This window comes from Erithacus rubecula (assembly GCF_903797595.1).
Source record: "Erithacus rubecula genome assembly, chromosome: 6".
Classification (NCBI taxonomy): Eukaryota; Metazoa; Chordata; class Aves; order Passeriformes; family Muscicapidae; genus Erithacus; species Erithacus rubecula.
Window position 1 is genome coordinate 10,999,766 of NC_136688.1, and position 17,788 is coordinate 11,017,553.

The 17,788-nt window shown below is 42.5% G+C and overlaps 2 protein-coding genes and 1 pseudogene across 3 annotated transcripts in view; 1 reads left to right on the forward strand and 2 right to left on the reverse strand.

Moving 5' to 3' along the window:
- Positions 1 to 17,788, reverse strand: part of LOC306803436 (uncharacterized protein) — a 100,395-nt gene that overhangs the window by 77,746 nt on the left and 4,861 nt on the right. The window contains exon 2 of the mRNA XM_079308841.1: positions 15,132 to 15,164. The gene's annotated coding sequence lies outside the window, so the exon portion shown is untranslated. The remainder of the gene's footprint in view (positions 1 to 15,131; positions 15,165 to 17,788) is intronic.
- The window catches only part of LOC306803425 (olfactory receptor 4D5-like), a 57,656-nt gene that overhangs the window by 12,883 nt on the left and 26,985 nt on the right, over positions 1 to 17,788 (forward strand). The window lies entirely within an intron of this gene.
- LOC306803420 (proto-oncogene Mas pseudogene) overlaps positions 1 to 17,788 on the reverse strand; it is a 43,455-nt pseudogene that overhangs the window by 7,685 nt on the left and 17,982 nt on the right. The window lies entirely within an intron of this gene.

Sequence of the window (17,788 nt, forward strand, 5' to 3'; positions counted from 1 at the left end):
GGCCTGCAAGTTTTATCTGAGCATTGAAAGAGTAAAGATCTCACATGGGGAATGCAGAGGCCGCAGCCAGTCCATGCTGGAGCCGTGCCAGGATCCCAGAATCTTAGGAGACTGGGAGGGGCTGGCCCGGGCCAGAAACAGCAGCGGCCCCTCTGGAAAGCAGGAGGGGATGGCTGGGACCTCTATCAGCCTCCCTGGGCTCAGCTGGCACCCACTCCTGATAGCCACCCCTCCTCCCTCCCGGGACAAGACAGCTTCAGACAGACAGACAGACAGACAGACAGACCTCCCTGCCTGCCAGGCCCGCAGGCCTCAGGCCTGGCAGGCCTGGTTACCTGCACTCCTGCTAGAAGAACAAAAGGGCATTCCTGGGGTTTGACAGCTTCAAAATGTGAATTCACAGAGGCAAAACAAATCCTCCAATTGTTTTCCCGGGCTGTCAAGAACCAAACCAGCCTCCAGTTGGTCCCATCAAGTCACAGGGGAAGTTCTCAGGGAGAAACTTCCATTGATGCCCTCTTCTAAGTGCCAATTAATGCAAAACCAGCACAGGTTGTTTTCACCTGACCCATTCCCTCTGGGCAACCTGTGCTATGGCCTCAGCACCCTCACAGGGAAGGATTCCTTCCCAATATTCAACCTGAACCCACCCTCCAGCAGTGAGTAGCCATTCCTCCTTGTCCTGTCATTCCATATCTTTGTCCAAAGTCCCTCTCCCACTCTCCAGATGCCCCTTTAGCTCATGAATCATGAAGTGTTTGCACTTGCAAGGATTGGCCTGGTGAGGGGATGTGAGATTCCATAGCTGGGGACACAAACACGGTGTCAGCAGGGAAGAGAGGTGACAGTTCTGGTTCCAGGGCCACCACAAGTGCCAGTTTCCAGCAGGAGCATCCCAGATCCCTGAGGCATGTCAGCCTGGGTAGGAGTCATCTCATCTCAGCTTCCCAGGAATTCCTTGGAATTCACTGTACGCTGCTGTGTGACTCCCAATGGAGTGTAGAAGATGACTCAGATGAAACCTGCAACTTTCTAAAGGTTGTAGCCAAGAGAGCAGCTTTGATTCGCCTCTTCCCAGAAGCAATGGCACTGCCGAAATCCTAAATCATCCCTCTGCTGTGAGCCTGTGCTGCAGCTCATGCACAGAATTTATTCTTTCATGCATCCTCTTGGAAACTGTGTGGTGAATGTCAGCAACACTGAAATTGTGCCATACAAATGGCAAAAGTAGATTGGAATTAGAAATCAAAATTTAGCTGTACATTTGTACTGCAGGGTCCTAAGGATCCACCCCAGGAAAGAGAGGGGACAATTTCAGGCTGTTCAAATGACAAGATTCTGTATTGACTATTGAGATGGAGATGGAGATTACTGACTCGTGATCAGAATGCAGATTTACTGTGAGCTCCATATGTTTATATACCCCTCTTAGGAAGAGAAGTTATTGTTTACTATATTCATTGGGTTAAACCTAAAACTGACAAACTTTATATTTCTGCTTGATTTAATCTGCTTTCTTGTCACCAGTCTTGATCCAATCTCCTTGTAATCTTCAAGGCTCTGTTTGTTGTTGCCAAGACATCTTGGTTATCAAAATGCATATCAAAATGCACCATGCTATCTGTCTTATCTCCCGAATCTCCTCCATTCCTGTCAACTAAAAATACCCTCTTAAACTGTGGACACCACTGAAGGCCTAGGAAGACTTTGCAAAGCTCTTTTTCTCTTTCTCATGCTGGGAAACCTTTTCCCAGGCTGAGACAGTTTCTCAGCTATGGCCTGAGCCTTTCCCAATATGATAACTACCGGAAAAAACAAAAATCATTATATTAACCACATAATCAGGATTATTAATATATCCGTAGTAACTGTCTTAAAAAATTGAGGCAATATTTTCTTAGACATTTATGCATATATGACAGAAAAGCAAAAAAAGTAAAAAAGAAAGTACTAAATAGCTTAACTAGTTTGACTGGGGTGAGGTGTCTTTCAGGGCCATTGATCTGTATCAAGTGGTAGCTTTGATAGCCAAGGCTGCTTCCCATCGGCTCTTTGAGACAACAGTTACATCTGCATCAGTACCAGTAATGCCTGTTAAGACTGTGTCCCTGCCTTTCAGAGTCCCTTTGCATTGGCATGTGGGATGCTGAGGTGTAATGTGTTATGTCCAAAGAATCTTTGAGACCCCTGTTGAACCAAACCTGCCTCCCCTCTGCTCAGCTATTGGGGGAGCAGGAAGGAGTGCTGCTGGGCAAGGTACGAGTTGGGCTGTTTTGGTCCTGGCTGGGACCACACAGGGCAGCTGGGGAGGTCCAACCATGATCTTTATCTCCCCAGCTGAGTCAGAGTTACTGACACTGGGAAGCAGAAACAATCCTGCTATCGAGGTAGATGATCTGCCTGTGAGCAAAGCATGGTAACTGCGTTCCGAGAGTCCATAGATGCCTGTAGGGAGACAAAAAACCTTGCAGTCAGACAATGTTACTGTGTTATTGGTTGATCTGCGCAGTTCAGGGCTGCCGGAGCTGCTGCACATAGGTGGTGATGGCCCGGGTGGGGGCAGGGCTGGTTGAAAGCTGAAAGCAGCTCCTGGTTGCTGCACAGGATGTGGGATTTCTGTCTGCACGCGTTGCTGCCCTGCGCTCTGAAAGAAAGAAGTGTCCCTGCTGTAAAGGCTGGTTATTCTGGTGAAACTTAGAGCAGCATTGACTAGTGAAGTAAGGGCCTTTCCGACAACGAGGACACATATCCAGCCTGTCCCATGGCCTGATAAGATGTCTAATACAGCCTATTGCCAATCTCGAGGTAACATCGTTGGGGATGGCATCCCAAGGTGAGGAGACCCCATGTCCTGAATCATTTTGTTTATTTCTCTGAGGTCATGTAACCATCTCCAGCTGTCCTTCCCGGTTTCTCTAATACAAAGATTGGGGAATTCCAAAGGCTTGTTGTCTCTTCAATGTGTTTTTTTGCTAATTGCTCCTCCACAAGTTCTTCAAGTGCCTTAAGCTTTTCCTTTTTCATTGACCACTGTGATACCCAAATTGAGGTGTCATTCAGCCATGTTAATTTCTGGGCAGGGAGCTCTACAGTGGCCAGTTCTAAAAATCCCGAGGAGTTTCAGGGATAATTATTCTAATTCCCCACTGGGTCATGGTGTCTCTCCCCCATAAGGGACACTTGTAATCTATAACAAACGGACGGACACTCTAATTTTCCATCCAGCCCCTCAATTTGCATGATGCTTTTTGATATTTTTGCCAATTTAATTCCTCCTATACCTTGAATTTTTCCAGCCACAGGTTGCAATTCCCAGTGTGAAGGCCATATCCTTTCAGGTATGATCGTCACATCTGCCCCTGTGTCAAGCACTCCTTCCACATGGCGATGATCTGATCCATGTGTAAGGTTGCATGCCAAAGAAGGTTTATCCTCACCCACTGTTTCTACCCAGTAGGCCTCAGGTGATTTTCCATCTGCTGTGACCTCCGCTGGAATGGGAATGGCCTGGGCTGAGATTTGCCCTTCACCCAGGTATAATGGTGGCTGAGAACAGTGTGCAAATATTATGAGGCAGGATATTTTTCCTTTCATGATTATAGGAACTACTTCAATTTCTAAGGGTGTGTGTGCTGTGTCTCCAACAACAAAATACTCACTCTCCATTTCCATGTGAAATATGGTCACATCTACTAGTCTGCTTGACAGGTCCACAGTAATAATTGTCCAATCAGTAGACCTGAAATGAAAACCTTGGGTATTCTCCAGCCTGAAATGGCCACAAGGCTGCCAGACTTGGTTAATAGAACATTTGACATTTAATTTGTTTTGTATACCCACACCTTTTATCCCATCCTCCCCCTTTGTTTTTAAGAGAGAGGCTTTTGCCAGAGTAGTACCCACAGTATTTATATCTTTCTGAGTTATTATGTTAATAGCGCTGTAAACACAGATTTTTTGTTTGTTGGATTTCTTTTGTTTCTGGTTAAGAGGGCATTCTCTAGCAAAATGTCCTTGCTTTTTACACTGGAAGCTGGTGATATGCTGCAGCTGTTCAGGTGGCACTGGTTGCTTCTTCGCTCGTGGTGCTTCAGCTGCTGCAGGCTTGGATGGTGCTGGCCTTGGATTTCTTTCTGATGCACTGAACAGTTTTGCTTTACTGGTGCAGGCTTCTATCATTTGTGCTAAAGTTGGTTCTGGATACATAGGAAGACAGAATAATTGCAACACGCTTCATTGGCATTTCTTTGTGCCATATCTTTTATCAATTTCGCCTGGGTTGCTGGATCGTGTACTTGTCTTTCCACTTGTGTGCGCAGACAATCTACAAATTTTAAAAAGTTCTCAGAATCATATTGTTTAACATTAATATAACTACCAGTTACATCAACCGTTGGTAATTGATTAAAAGCTTTCTTGGCTATATTGCAAATTTTATCTAAAACAAATTTCGATAACACTCGAGTTTGTTTTTTAGGGCAATGCCAAGTCCTTTCACCACATAAATTATCAAGTGTAATATTATTATCTTCAGAATCTTTGGAATTGTCAGGGTTTTGGTGAAGCTCTGTTAAAAGAACCAATAAAGAACGTTTTCAAATATTAAACCATTAGACCCTTTAAATCATGAGGTATCATCTCATTTGAAGTAAAAGTTGCTTTCATCATGCCTTTAAAAATTTTAATGCTTCTCTTCGTACTTTACAAATTTCCTTTTTATCCTGGTATGATAGAGGTTGTTAATTTTTCTTGCCATTTCTCCTACCAACATAGAATACAGGAGCACCTGATGGTATATAGTCTTCTTCTAAGTTTTGAGCTTTAGGGTTAGGTGTCTCTTTATAGATCAGCCTGGGAGATTGTGCATTTTCCCCTACTGCAGGGACAGAGTGTGTTCCCCAGCTGCTGTTAGCTGAACTTTCTCCTCCCCCATTGACTGCAGCCGCTGGGTTATCACTCTCTCCCTGGCCTTCGCTGTAATTAGGAGGATTGATATCTGTAACTTGAGCCAGGAAGAGGTGACTAAGGGAACTTGTGGGTGTAGAGTTACACGGGAGCAGAAACGGGTTATGAGAGGGGAAAGGAAAGGGAGCAGGGAAGGGAATTGAGGGGAAGAAAGGGTTATGGGATGAAGAGGCTGAAGTTTGGCTGCTGACATTGACCATGTGGTCTCCACTGTGAGACAAAGGAAAGTTACCTGTTGAACTATCATCACAGTGCCCTTGAGGTAAAATGGGTGAAAGAGACAGGTATAGAGAGGATTGTCTAACAGGCTGTTTAGAATTTTTAGAACTTGGGTATACAGGGGGGGGGGAAACTTAGTAGCGTCTTGAGGTATCTCTCGTTTCTTGTCCTTTTCAAAGACAGAGGAATTTGGAGGAGATGGGGGGGGGGGGGGGGGTTAAAGGATTTATCTGTGGCTGTCTTTTGTTCTCTGTTACTAATAAACATTTGCGGACTTGTAAAAATATTGGAAGAAATAGAGCAGCATTAGAGTCAAATTTCTCTACTTTAGATGTTAATAAATTTCCCACATTATCCCAAAATAAAACTGAATTTGTATTTTGTAATTCACAGTCTGGAATTTCAAAAAACAACCAACAGACAAAATGCTTTAACAGTTTTTTAGAAACTGTAATTTCTTCGGCATGTAAAATTTCTTTAATTTGAGAAAATACACTCTTTTGATGTGTAGATAACTGTGCGCCCATTGTGATGTTTTAAAAGTGATCTGCACAATACCCTGTACTTCCATGCAACACTCACACAAACAAAAACGACTCTTTTCTGACCCGAAATTAAAAACCCAGAAGAAAAGGCAATGTGGGGATTTCTGTGATCGGGATGACGCAACCCCAAAGACGTGTTGAGAGTTCCGCCGGCCGTGCCGTCCCCAGAGTAGCTTTGCTGTCTTGCACTGCTTTTGGGGTGCCCACAGGTGCTGCACAATGCCGGAGCTGCGCCGCTCTGAGCAGGGTTTATTTTTGCAGTTCCCATGCACACTGGTGGGGACCCGCTCCGCTCGAACCGCTACAGCTGCTGCTTTGGCGCAGGATCCTAATGCCTGCCTCTGCTGCTGTGCCGACACTGGTCTGCTTGGGGAATCCCCTCCCTGCCACTAAGGGTAAATTTTAGGGTCCCTGCCTCCCACAAGGGACTTTTTACCTGTCCTGCACACCTGGGCTGTCATGTGGTTCATGGAAACTGCTTATCCTTGAGCCAGCTTACTCTGGTGCTAGAGTAGAGTTTCTGGCTCAATCCTCCCTGCCTGGGGCTGTATAAAAACAGCTGCCAAGCGTGGGGGGTAATTGATCGAGCGAACGAGCATAAAAATCCCCAAAGTGGGATTATAGCTACCTGTGGGCTCTTAATTTCAAGCCCCACCATTGATCGCCAACTGCAGTAAACTGTAATTCCTTCCTAGCTATTTCTAAGAAGGAGCTAGGCACTGCATAGGATAAAAAAGGTTCAAAGGAGGCTCCTTGTCTTTCTCAATATTCGTAGTTTGTTTCATGGTGGTCCCAGGGCAAAAAAGAAGAAGGATCTCAGATAATGGTCATTTCTAGGAAAGGGTCAGGGAGGGGAATTTGGCTCTCAGCCAATAGGATAGAGACAGGAGGGATGGGTTAAAGCATTCCTTATACCTCTGGTATTGGGTTGCAACAGAGCTCTGTCATACCTCTGGCTGATCTCTGTGCCCTGTCCTGGTGTTGGTCCCCAACACCCAGTGGGGTCACAGGGAAGTTGGAAATTAAATGGTTTTACAACTTTGGCTACATCAGACAAGCCTTATGGTTACCTTTTTTTTTTTTTTTTTTTTTTTTTTTCCTGCAAGGCAAATGTCTTTTTCTTGAAACAACCGGGAACACAGAACACAGAACATTGTAACGAATGGAAGATACAACAGACAGTTACATACAGTCAACAAGACAATCAACATACAGACAACAACACTCAGTTATAACTTTGATCATAACTTATTACAATTCCCCTCTCTAAAATTTTGATCAGGCTCTAGCCCACATCAACCCTTAAATTAAACTGTTTCTTCATAAACCTGTTATATTTTCCGGTGCCTCTGGTATTTCTTGTAAATTTTCCCAGCTGTATTGGAATCTTTATTTTCTTCTTGTAACTCCCCCCATCAGCTCCTGGTGTTACTGGCCCCTTCTAAGAGCAGATCCATTTCTCTTTGATAGGACATTCTACCAACAATTTTTGTTTAAAATTCCCTATGTTTTCATACAGCCAATAGGTTTTGCCATCCTCGATACATGTTGTTAATTGTAAAAGGTTGGCACAATTGGGACTTGGATTTGAGTGGGTTCTGAGGACGGCTATCCGAGAGTCTCCTGCATATAACGGGTAATTGCATTTGTCACAGGATATCACTTCTCTTCCTTGAATGCTCACCACCAGAAGGGTTAACACAATCAGGGGTCTGCTACTGGGCACTTTCCTACCCATGTCTCGCCCCCTTACTTAAACACCTATTCTATATTCTATATTCTATATTCTATATTCTATATTCTATATTCTATATTCTATATTCTATATTCTATATTCTATATTCTATATTCTATATTCTATATTCTATATTCTATATTCTATATTCTATATTCTATATTCTATATTCCATATAAATTATTTAAAACTTTAGAAAGGCACAGATCCTGGTATCATAACTTATTTGCAACTCTAAAAAGATGTACATCTTAATAAGTTAAAACTCTTAAGTTAAAACTCTTTTTAAATACATTAAAAACATTAGCTAAATATCTTCCTGCCCCAGGTGTTAGATTTTAGGAGGAGGAAAAGTCTCTTATAGTGCTTATTTAGAAAATCCTTCTTGTGGTTTCTTTCTCAAAAGTAACTTAGTGTCTGTCTTTCTAGTTGTCCATTCAATAGGAGCTGGATTGAGGACAGAAGTTAGTTCAGGAGGTGTAGAGACTGGTCCTTTCACCCTAGAGATGAGTCCATCCCTTCTCCTGAGTTCAGACAGCCGTTTCTGTGGTTAACAAAATTTGGAAGAGACCTTCCCACTTTGGAGCTAATTGTTGCTCTTTCCAAACCTTAATTAGAACCCAGTCTCCAGGTTGAAATTTATGAATTTTGAAGTCAATAGGTGTGTGTTTGAAGCAGATAGCCTTTCTGTTGTAACTCTTCTAAGGTGCTTGTTATCGTTTGTATGTACTTCTTCACACTTTGCTCTTCTTCATATGTTCTGGTGTTACCCAAGGTGGCTAAAAAGGGTAAATCAAACATCATTTCATATGGAGAAACCCCCATATCTGCCCTTGGTTTTGTCCTTACTCTCATTAGAGCCAGAGGAAGACACTTATGCAAATTAATTTTTGTTTCTTCTATTAATTTTGTAAGAGCTATTTTTAATGTTTGGTTCATTCGTTCAACCCTTCCAGAGCTTTGTGGTCTCCAGGGGGTATGTAGCTTACACACAATATTTAAAGCATTTGCTATCTGATGTAAAACTTTTGCTGTGAAATGTGGTCCTCTGTCAGAGTCTATAGTATTTATTATTCCATATCTGAATATAATTTGTTCTAACAGAATCTTACTGACCACTTTGGCTGTTGCTTTAGTAGTTGGATATGCCTCAATTCAATGTGTTAAATGATCTACTATTACTAATAGATATTTAAATCTTTGTACTTGTGGTAACTCTGCAAAGTCAATTTGTGTATTTTGGAAGGATCTCATTGCCAATTCTCGTCCCCCTTGAGGTGGTTGTCGCATTATTTTCTTATTTATTCTTCGACAAATCATGCAGTCTCGTGTTATGGTTTTAGCAATTTCATATACTCCAATACATACATAGTTTCTCATAAAATGATCATACAATGCCTGGGTTCCCCAATGAGTTGAGGCATGCAAGTTTTCTAGTATTTTCCTTGTTAATGCTTTATGTAATACCTGTCTTCCATCAGGCTTCCATTCCCTCTTACTATTTTTAACAGCACCATGTTTTTGTAATTCTTTTAGTTCTTTCTCACTGAATACTGGTATATCCCCATCTCTTTTGTCTTCATCCTCCTTGTTCTCTACCTCTTTTAACTGAAGGACTTTCTCTGTGTCTTCTATAGCAGCTTTTTTGGCTGCTTTTTTTGGTCTGCTAAATTATTTCCTCTTATTTCCTTCGAGTCCCCTTTTTGGTGTCCTTTTATATGTACTACCACTATCTCAAATGGGCCCCTTAGGGCCTCTAGCACAGCTTTAATTAGATCTTCATGAATCAATGTTTTTCCCTTTGAATTGATAAATCCTCTTTCAGTCCAGATTTTTCCAAATGTATTTACTACTCTGTAAGTATATTTTGAGTCAATGTAAATAGTTCCTTTTTTGCAGTCTAACCATTTTAACCTTCTTAACAAAGCATAGATCTCACAACACTGTGCCAACCAATTAAACAGGAGTTTTCCTTTTTCTATTACAGTCATACTTTGTCCATCAATGATTGCATATCCTGAGATTCTTTTTCCATTCATAACTCTTGATGAGCCATCTATAAAGAGGATCTCCCCTTCAGTTAATGGATGCTCTAAAAGGTCTTCTCTAACTTTTGCCTGTAAATCTACCAGTGTTCTAATTCCTGTTCAGGTTCACCATATAAAAATTGTGCTGGATTTTTGGCTTTTGTGATAGCTAAGTCCAAATCTTCACTGTTATTTAAAATCAGTTCTTAGTTTAAAAGTCTCCTATCTCAGATCCATTGGCCAGCTCTTTTGTTTAATATGCTTTTAAGATTATGAGGAGTGTACACTTTAATTTTGTTCCCAAAGGTCAGTTTATAGCCTTCTACCACAGTTACCTTAGCTGCCACTGCCTGGAGACAGGTCAGCCATCCCGTAACAGCTGGGTCTAATAACTTGGATGTGTAAGCTATAGGTTTCCGAGCTTCACGCCATTCTTGTAAAATGACTCCATAAGCTACTCCCTCTTCAACATTAACAAACAGTTCAAACAGTCGGTCTAAATCAGGTAAACTTAATACTGGAGCAGTTGTTAACTTTTCTTTCAGTTCTGTCAATTTATTTTCATTGCTTCCATTTCAATCTATAGGTTCATCTTTTATTAACTTATCATATAAAAACTTGACTAATTGCATATGACAATCTATCCATAGTTTACAATAACCAATTAACCCTAATAACTTTCTTATATCTATTTTAGTTTTTTTGTGCTGGCAACGATAATATTCCTTGTACTCGGCTAGTATCTAACTTCTTGTATCCTTTCCCAATTAGATGACCCAAATATTTCACTTCTGGCTCCACAAATTGCAACTTCTTCTTGGACACTTTTAGGCCTTTATCTCCTAAAAAGTTTAGTAATTCAACTGTGGCCTTTTGAATGTCCTCTTTCAATTCTCCTAATACTAATAGAAACTAATAGATTGTCTACATTTTGTAAAACCTGTGTTTCTCCACTCGGTGCAAGTTGCTGTATTAGTCCTTGTAGGGCTTGGCTAAAAAAATTAGGTGATTCCGTAAACCCTTGGAGTAACCAGGTCCATTGCAGTTGTTGCTTTCTCCCAGTGGCTTTGTCTTGCCATTCAAAGGCAAACCACCCTCTGCTTGTCTAATGGACAGGACCAAAAAGTGTCTTTCAGATCTATCACACTGAACCATGCATGTTTGGATATTTTACTCAATAAATTATATGGGTTAGCTACTACTGGATAACAACTGATAGCTTGCTTATTCACTTCCCTTAAATCTTGCACTAAGTGGTATGTTCCATCTGGTTTCTCTACTGGTAATATTGGAGTATTATGTGGAGACATGCATGGTTCTAAAATTCCATCTTTGATTAAACTTTGGATTACTGGTGTCAATCCTTGTTTTCCCTCTGCCGAAATATGGTATTGCCTGACTATTATTGGTGGTGTGTCTGGTTTCATTTTAATTTTTATGGGGGGAATATTTAACAATCCATGGCCTCCTCTGTGGAAGATATTACTTCCCCCAAACAGGACCCCTGGGACCTGATTCCTTGAAGACAAAGATACTCCTTAGAGTATGCCCCTCTCCTCCTTATCAAAACTTCTGTTATCTTTTAGGATTCATATTGGTTTTTAAAGTGGTTAAGTGATTGGTCTTTTCTTACTTAGAATTTTAAGGTAATTGGTTAATTTGTAATTTGTAGTTCTTATTGGTGAGGAATTCAATCCCCTAGAAAGCTATAAAAACCCTTAGTTATATTGTATAAACAGACTTTGCAGTTGGACTCCCTTCAAATAAATAAAGCTATCTTCAGAATATCTGTATCAAGTCTCAAAGCCTTTGTCTCTGCTAGCACATAGCTGTGGCTCTGCCTCGAGAATTCCCTGAGCTATCTGGACTCTCGTAGCAGCTTGGGGCTGGAAAGCCTCCGGCCTTGGCAGCTACACTCCTCCTTCTGCCCATACCTTTGGATCTATCCCCTTTTCATCTTCCTCTTTTAGCACCTTTATTTTAGTCACCATACGCTCTCCTTCTGGCACCACACCTATATTTAATTTCACCTGTAAGTCTCGGCCTAGAAGATGGCTATCTAGCCAGGGCATGTATAATATATATATCTTCTCTAAAATTTCCTTTTACATGCACCTTTTTCTATAATAAATACATCAATAGGATTATTTTCAGCACCTCTTACTTTACAGATATGGTTACTTAATTTATACACTTCCAGTATTTCCATTACACTTGTTCTTTCTGCTCCAGTATCTACTAAAAATTCATAATCTTTGCTGAGGGCCAACATCTAAGTTTATCAAGGGCTCATCTGGGTGTTTAATTTTATCCCTCAGAGCACAGAGCCCCTGACACCCCTAATCTTCTCCTTTTAAAATTTTCTCCAGAGCATCCTGCTCTCTTTCCATTGCCTCATCCCACTCCCTTTCTGCAATACCTTTTTGTATGACCTTTTTCATTGCAATAGTAACAAACTAGATCCACTCCTGATGTTTTCCTTCTTTTGTCCAGCTCCTTCTCTTCTTCTACTTTTCTTTTTGGTTCGCTCTTTCCCATCTCCCTTGACTCACTTTTTCTAGTTCCTGTTAGTTCACCTCTTCCAATTCCCATGCTCTCTCTTGCAACTGCCACCATAATCTTCGCCTTAATTTTAGTCTTTTCCTCTCTCCTTAGATATACTTTCTGTGCTTCTCTTAATAGGTCATTTAATCCCTTCTCTTGCCAGTCATCTAATTTTTCTAATTTTCTTCTGATATCAACCCAGGCCTTTGTTACAAATTGTATTTTTACTAAAACCTGTCCTTCTGGACTTTCTAGATCTACACTTGAGTAAAGCTGGAATTTTCTTTTTAGTCTTTCAAGACAAGCACTGGGTGATTCGTCTTTTTCTTGCTAGCTGTCAAGTGCTAATTTTGCATTATTTGCCCTGGGGACCACCTCCCTTATCCCCCTTACAATTAATATTCTATATTCCCTCATGTTCCTTCTCCCCTCTTCTTTATTTGGGTCCCAGCCCGGAGGATTGTTAGGCATCTTTTCATCACCCCTAGGACCACCTCAGTTCTCTCTCTCCCAGATGCACATACCAGCTGCCCAAATCATAAGAATCTCCTCAGGGGAAAAAAGTATTCCTAAGACTGAGTTTAATTCTTCCCAGGTGTATATATTGGGTCCTAAGAACTGATCAAGTTGTTGAGAAATGCCTATGGGATCCTCTAGCAGAGCCTTAATTTCTTTCTTAAAATTTCTCACTCCAGAGGCAGTTAAAGGCATATTGACTAAACCTATACCTCCCCTAGCTCCTCCCATAGGTACCTCTCTTAAGGGTAACATTCATTCAGATTTTCCTTCCTGATCCTGGCCTCTTTTGGTCTGGAATCAGGTATTGCATGTATGAGTTTTTAAGCCACCTTCTATTGCATTTGACATTTTTTCTTCAACTTGAGGATCAGCATCTTGGAAAGTTTTGGGGACATGGATGGAAACAGAGACACTGTTAGGTGCTGAGCAGGGGTTAGAGGGACAGGGTTGAGTTATGGGGGTAGGGAGAGGGATCCTGAAAAGCTGGAAGGGGGCCTGGTAGGATGGTAGCAGTACTGGTGGAGGAGGTAATGCTGGGAGAGGAGGATGGACTATAGGTGGAATTAGAGGTAGAGGTAGAAGAGGTGGGAGGCAATCCAGGGGATCCCACTCCTTCCCAGAAATTTCTTCTTTTTCTTGATCTGGTTCCTTAGACATTTTATACACTTTTACTTTCTTTTCTTTTTTCACATTTTCCAGCCAATAAGCCGCATATTTTATTTCTTCTGTGTCTTGTACTGTTTTTAAATTGACATGCTTATTTAAAGCTACACATAGCCATTTTTCTTTGGACCCAAACCATGGCAAATAAACAGGTCCGTCTGAAATAATTTCCTTGGGTCAAATTTCCATGCAGTACTCTATCATTTTTATTTTATCTAAATCTCTCCCATCCCACTCAGCTAACATTTCTCCCAAAGGGCTATTAGGAGGAATGTTCTTAAGAACATTTTTATTTTTTTTGTCCGTGCGGGCACTCTTCCCTGCACACTGCCCCATATCTCAGGTAATAAACCAATATAACACAAATATATAAGTATATATAATATAAATATATAAATATATACATATTGACATATAAATAAATAAAAATAATTTAACATTAATAAATATATGAATATATAAAATTATTAGTGTGGGAAATAAAATAAAGATGGTGCTCCTAAGAAATAGTACTAAATATATATATAATAATGAGTGTAGGAAACAAAATAAAGATGGTGATTTAAAGATATTGAGGTAAATATATATATATATAATTAAATATTAATAAATCCATTTTTAACTAAATATGAAACTAGTGATTTAAACAAAAATTTTTGGGTGACAAAAATGGAAAGTAGTGTAGGAATGAAAGAAAAATGGTGGCTTAAAGAAACTAAAATGGTATATATACATAAACTAATCTATATGAAAGAACAGAAATCTCAATTAGTATGGCAACCTTTAAATAAATTACTACCATGTAAAAAATTGCATCCCACTTACCTTTTGCTTAGATCTCCACACACCCAGAGCTGCCTAAGCCACTTAAAAACAGTGTGTGCCACTCAGTCTCAGTCTAGGCCTCCACACGCCCAGAGCCACCCAGACACTGCATGCCACACACACCAGCCTAGAGCCCCGCACGCCCGGAGCCACCCAGACTCTGCGTGCCACACTTAAGCCCCTACTTGGCTGGGGGGGGGATTACTCTCTGTACCTAGGAGAGGCCTCACTCACTCTCTAGACCTCACTCACTTCCCCGTTTCCTGGCCAGTCCCCTCGCAGGAGTCTGGAAACACAGTGCTAAGGGGTCCGCACTCACTCCAAGGGTGCGGGCTGCTGGCCCCTGTCCCACTCACACCCCACTCGCTCGCCTCCTAGACTCACTGCCAGCTATACTTGCCAAGGCTGGTCCCCAGGCTGTCTTCTTGGTCTGGCACAGCCAGCTGTCCCTCGGAGGCCTGCAAGGGCGAGCAGCCATCCCATCCTGGGTCCTCTTCTGAGCGTGGCTATCCCAGACGAGCCCCCAAGCTGTAATAAAATGGGCCAGGAGACCAAACTCCTTTTTACAGCCTTTATTATAGACAGCTCTGGGCTCAAGAGAGTCATGCACCCTGCCACTTGCTCCCAGACAATGCAGAGGAGTGCAGCTGTGTCATCACCAGCAGAGCTGGGCCTTCCATCCTCATGGGGTCCCTGGGAAGACACTGTTGGCTCATTGTCCATGGGAGTCACACTACTGGAGTGGTCACTCAGGTCATGGCTAGCAGGCAAGGGATGCCCTGGATGTTATTCAGTAGCTTTCCTCACCTGAGGGTAATATTTTTAGTTTTTGGTGTTTTCAATAGATAGAGTTTTAAAAAGGTATCCACTCTCAATAGCACTCCCACAAGTCCTTGTTACAGTATGCTGATCTCGGGGGAAGGACGGAAGTGTACAGGATCAGATATGGGATGGGGCAAGGGACAAACAACCAGGAACACAGAACACAGAACATTGTAACGAATGGAAGATACAACAGATGGTTAACATACAGTCAATGAGACAATTAACATACAGACAACAACACTCAGTTACAACTTAGATCATAACTTATAACAGACCATGTGGCTCCTCAGCAGCTCCCTGCAATGGGAATGTGTGGGAGTCAGCCTGACTTGTGTTCCGGTTTCGGTGGCTGTTGGGGGTTGGGGTGTGCTCCCTTACTTTTCCTCCTCTTTGGAGAATTTTTTCCCAGTATTATGTTAAGGAAGCCTGCTGGGCGGCACCCCGAGCTCCTGATTGCTCAAGACAAAGGGGTGGGTGGGGTCTGTCTCCCTCTTTCACTCACCGACAGGGTTTGAGGGGGTCCGGGGACTGCTTGTTTCCAGCCCACACCGTCCAAACGACGGGGAGCGAGGTTCTCTGCGGTCAGACTGCTTGCCCATCTGCTTCGCTCCAGCCTCCTACCTCTGAGACCACAGCTGAGCACCACAGCCCAAATGGTGAGCAGGGACCTTCCTCCACACTTCTCCCACCTGGGATAAGGTGCTGTCGCCTCCCTGTTCCCGCCTGCTACCTCTACAACTGTGTGGGCTCTGCCCCGCCCTCCACCTGGACTGTGTGGAGGAAGAGAGTGTCTGCGGCTGAAAAGGGACTGGAACTGAGTTACTGTTCTATTTGCTATCAATTTTCATAGCTGCTGTTGTTATAAATGAGAAACAAAGTCTCTATATTTAGCAAAATTTAGATTGGTTTATTTTATATAGACAGAGCAAGCAGCACACTGGGGAAAACATGAGGGGGGTCACCGCCCACTCCACACTTCCACTGAACTTGGTTTGCAGCTCCCTTTTTATAGGACGGTTTTCCTTGTAGTGATCAATAATTGTTATTGTTTTGATGTAGTAATTCTGCAAGGTAAGCAGTGGTGGTCAAAGACACTTCCAAACATCCGTGGGACAGCTCTTCAGACAATTGGTCATGTAACCATCTGGTCTTGGTAGATAAAAAACAGGAGAAGTAGGAAGCCTGATCTTTAGTAGATAGTTTGTGATTGATCACACAAAGGCAGGAAATCTGATTCTGCAGAATGTGTTGGGCTGTGAGACAGCCTTGTTTTGCAAGCTGTCAGTAGATACAACTTATTTAGGAAACATAATATTCATAACAGAAGGATTAAAACAGAATGGGTTTAATAATATATTTCCCTTTATCTAGGTCCATGTTCTTTTCTTATTTTAAGTATTCTGGTTTATACAAATTCCAAAACTTCTATGATTAACACGAATCATTTATCAATTATCACACTGTTGTTTCTGTTTGTCTGATTAAATATATTAGTAAAGAGCTGTTATTCCTACCCCCGTATCTCTGCCTGAGAGTCGGGAGGGAGAGGGTTTACATTCTCCAACGAGGGAGGAGTTCCTGCCTTTCTTGGCAAAACACCTGTCCTGCAAACTAGGACAGTGGCCATCACTGAAGAAGAGTTCTGCCTGAAGACTAAACCTTGGGAGACATTTCTTTAAGTTGTGGCAATCCCAAGGTTCCAAGGAGTTATGGCATTGCCCATGTTAATACCTCATACATATTCCCAGTCCTCATTTCCCAGTTAATTATCACCATTCCCAATCCCTAGAATCTTCTCCCTTTCTTGTATCCCCACTGGCCCTCAGCTGATGCAGGATTCCACCCCACCTACCCCATTGGACCCTGCCTTCCCTTACTCCACCTCTGCACCACCTTTCCCTATACCCGTTGGACCCTAACCTCAACTCCACTCCCTCTCTTACCCCGTATTTATACCCTGGACCTCCCTGTATTTTGGTCCTCAACCACCGGCTCCTAAAGAGACCTTATCCCCTTGGTCTCTTGGATTTGGATTTTTGGGCCTCGTCTCACATTTACTTTAATTATTATTAAAGTGTTTTATGTTGCTAAGTCATGGTCATCACACCGCTCTTCTTTTATTTTTGGCGATTTTTGCCCTGATATCTGAGAATCCTAAAAATTATTGTTGAGTACCACCCTTGCCCCTGATAAGTGGTGACCTGACATTCAGGGCTCCAGGTCTCAGAGTAGGACAGTGTCCCTGGATTGTGGCTGTGCTGGGGCCTGGCAGAGATGACGACAGGGAGGGACCTCGATCAGACACCCAGGAATCCAGCAAGGACATCGACAGGGACACCTGTGGAGTGCAGGGGGGTTTGGGGACTAGAGACATAATACAGCCCACTTCGCTGCTGTGTTTTAAAATACAGGTCCTAATTTAGGCTAGGGGCAACCCAGCAGCTAATCCCTCAAAGGTGGGAGAAAAGAAGATGGGTGGTAAAACGTCTAAAGTAGAGAAGAGCATTTATAGACAATACAAGTTTATTCTGCAAAAACATGTCAAAGATTTTTCCCAGAAGGAACTGAAACTGCTTGTGAGGTGGATATGTAAGAACTTCCCTGACACCTCAGCTGATGACATGGGGAACATTGAGTTCTGGCACTCAGTGGGGACCAAGCTCTACCAACTTTCAGTAAAAAGGGACCGCAACACACCCTGCATGCTCCCTGTTTTCCATCTTATCCCTGAAACCCTGCACCAATCCCAGCGTCAATTACCTGGCTTGTCGGTTTCTCCTACCCCTGCACCTAACCCCGCTTCATCCTCCTGCTCTGCCTCAAAGCAGCCTGCTGACTCCACCCCCTCGAGCACTGAATCACTGTCAATCGGGCAGCCTACTTCCGGTTTAGGCCACGCCTCCGGAGACCCACCCCGGAAG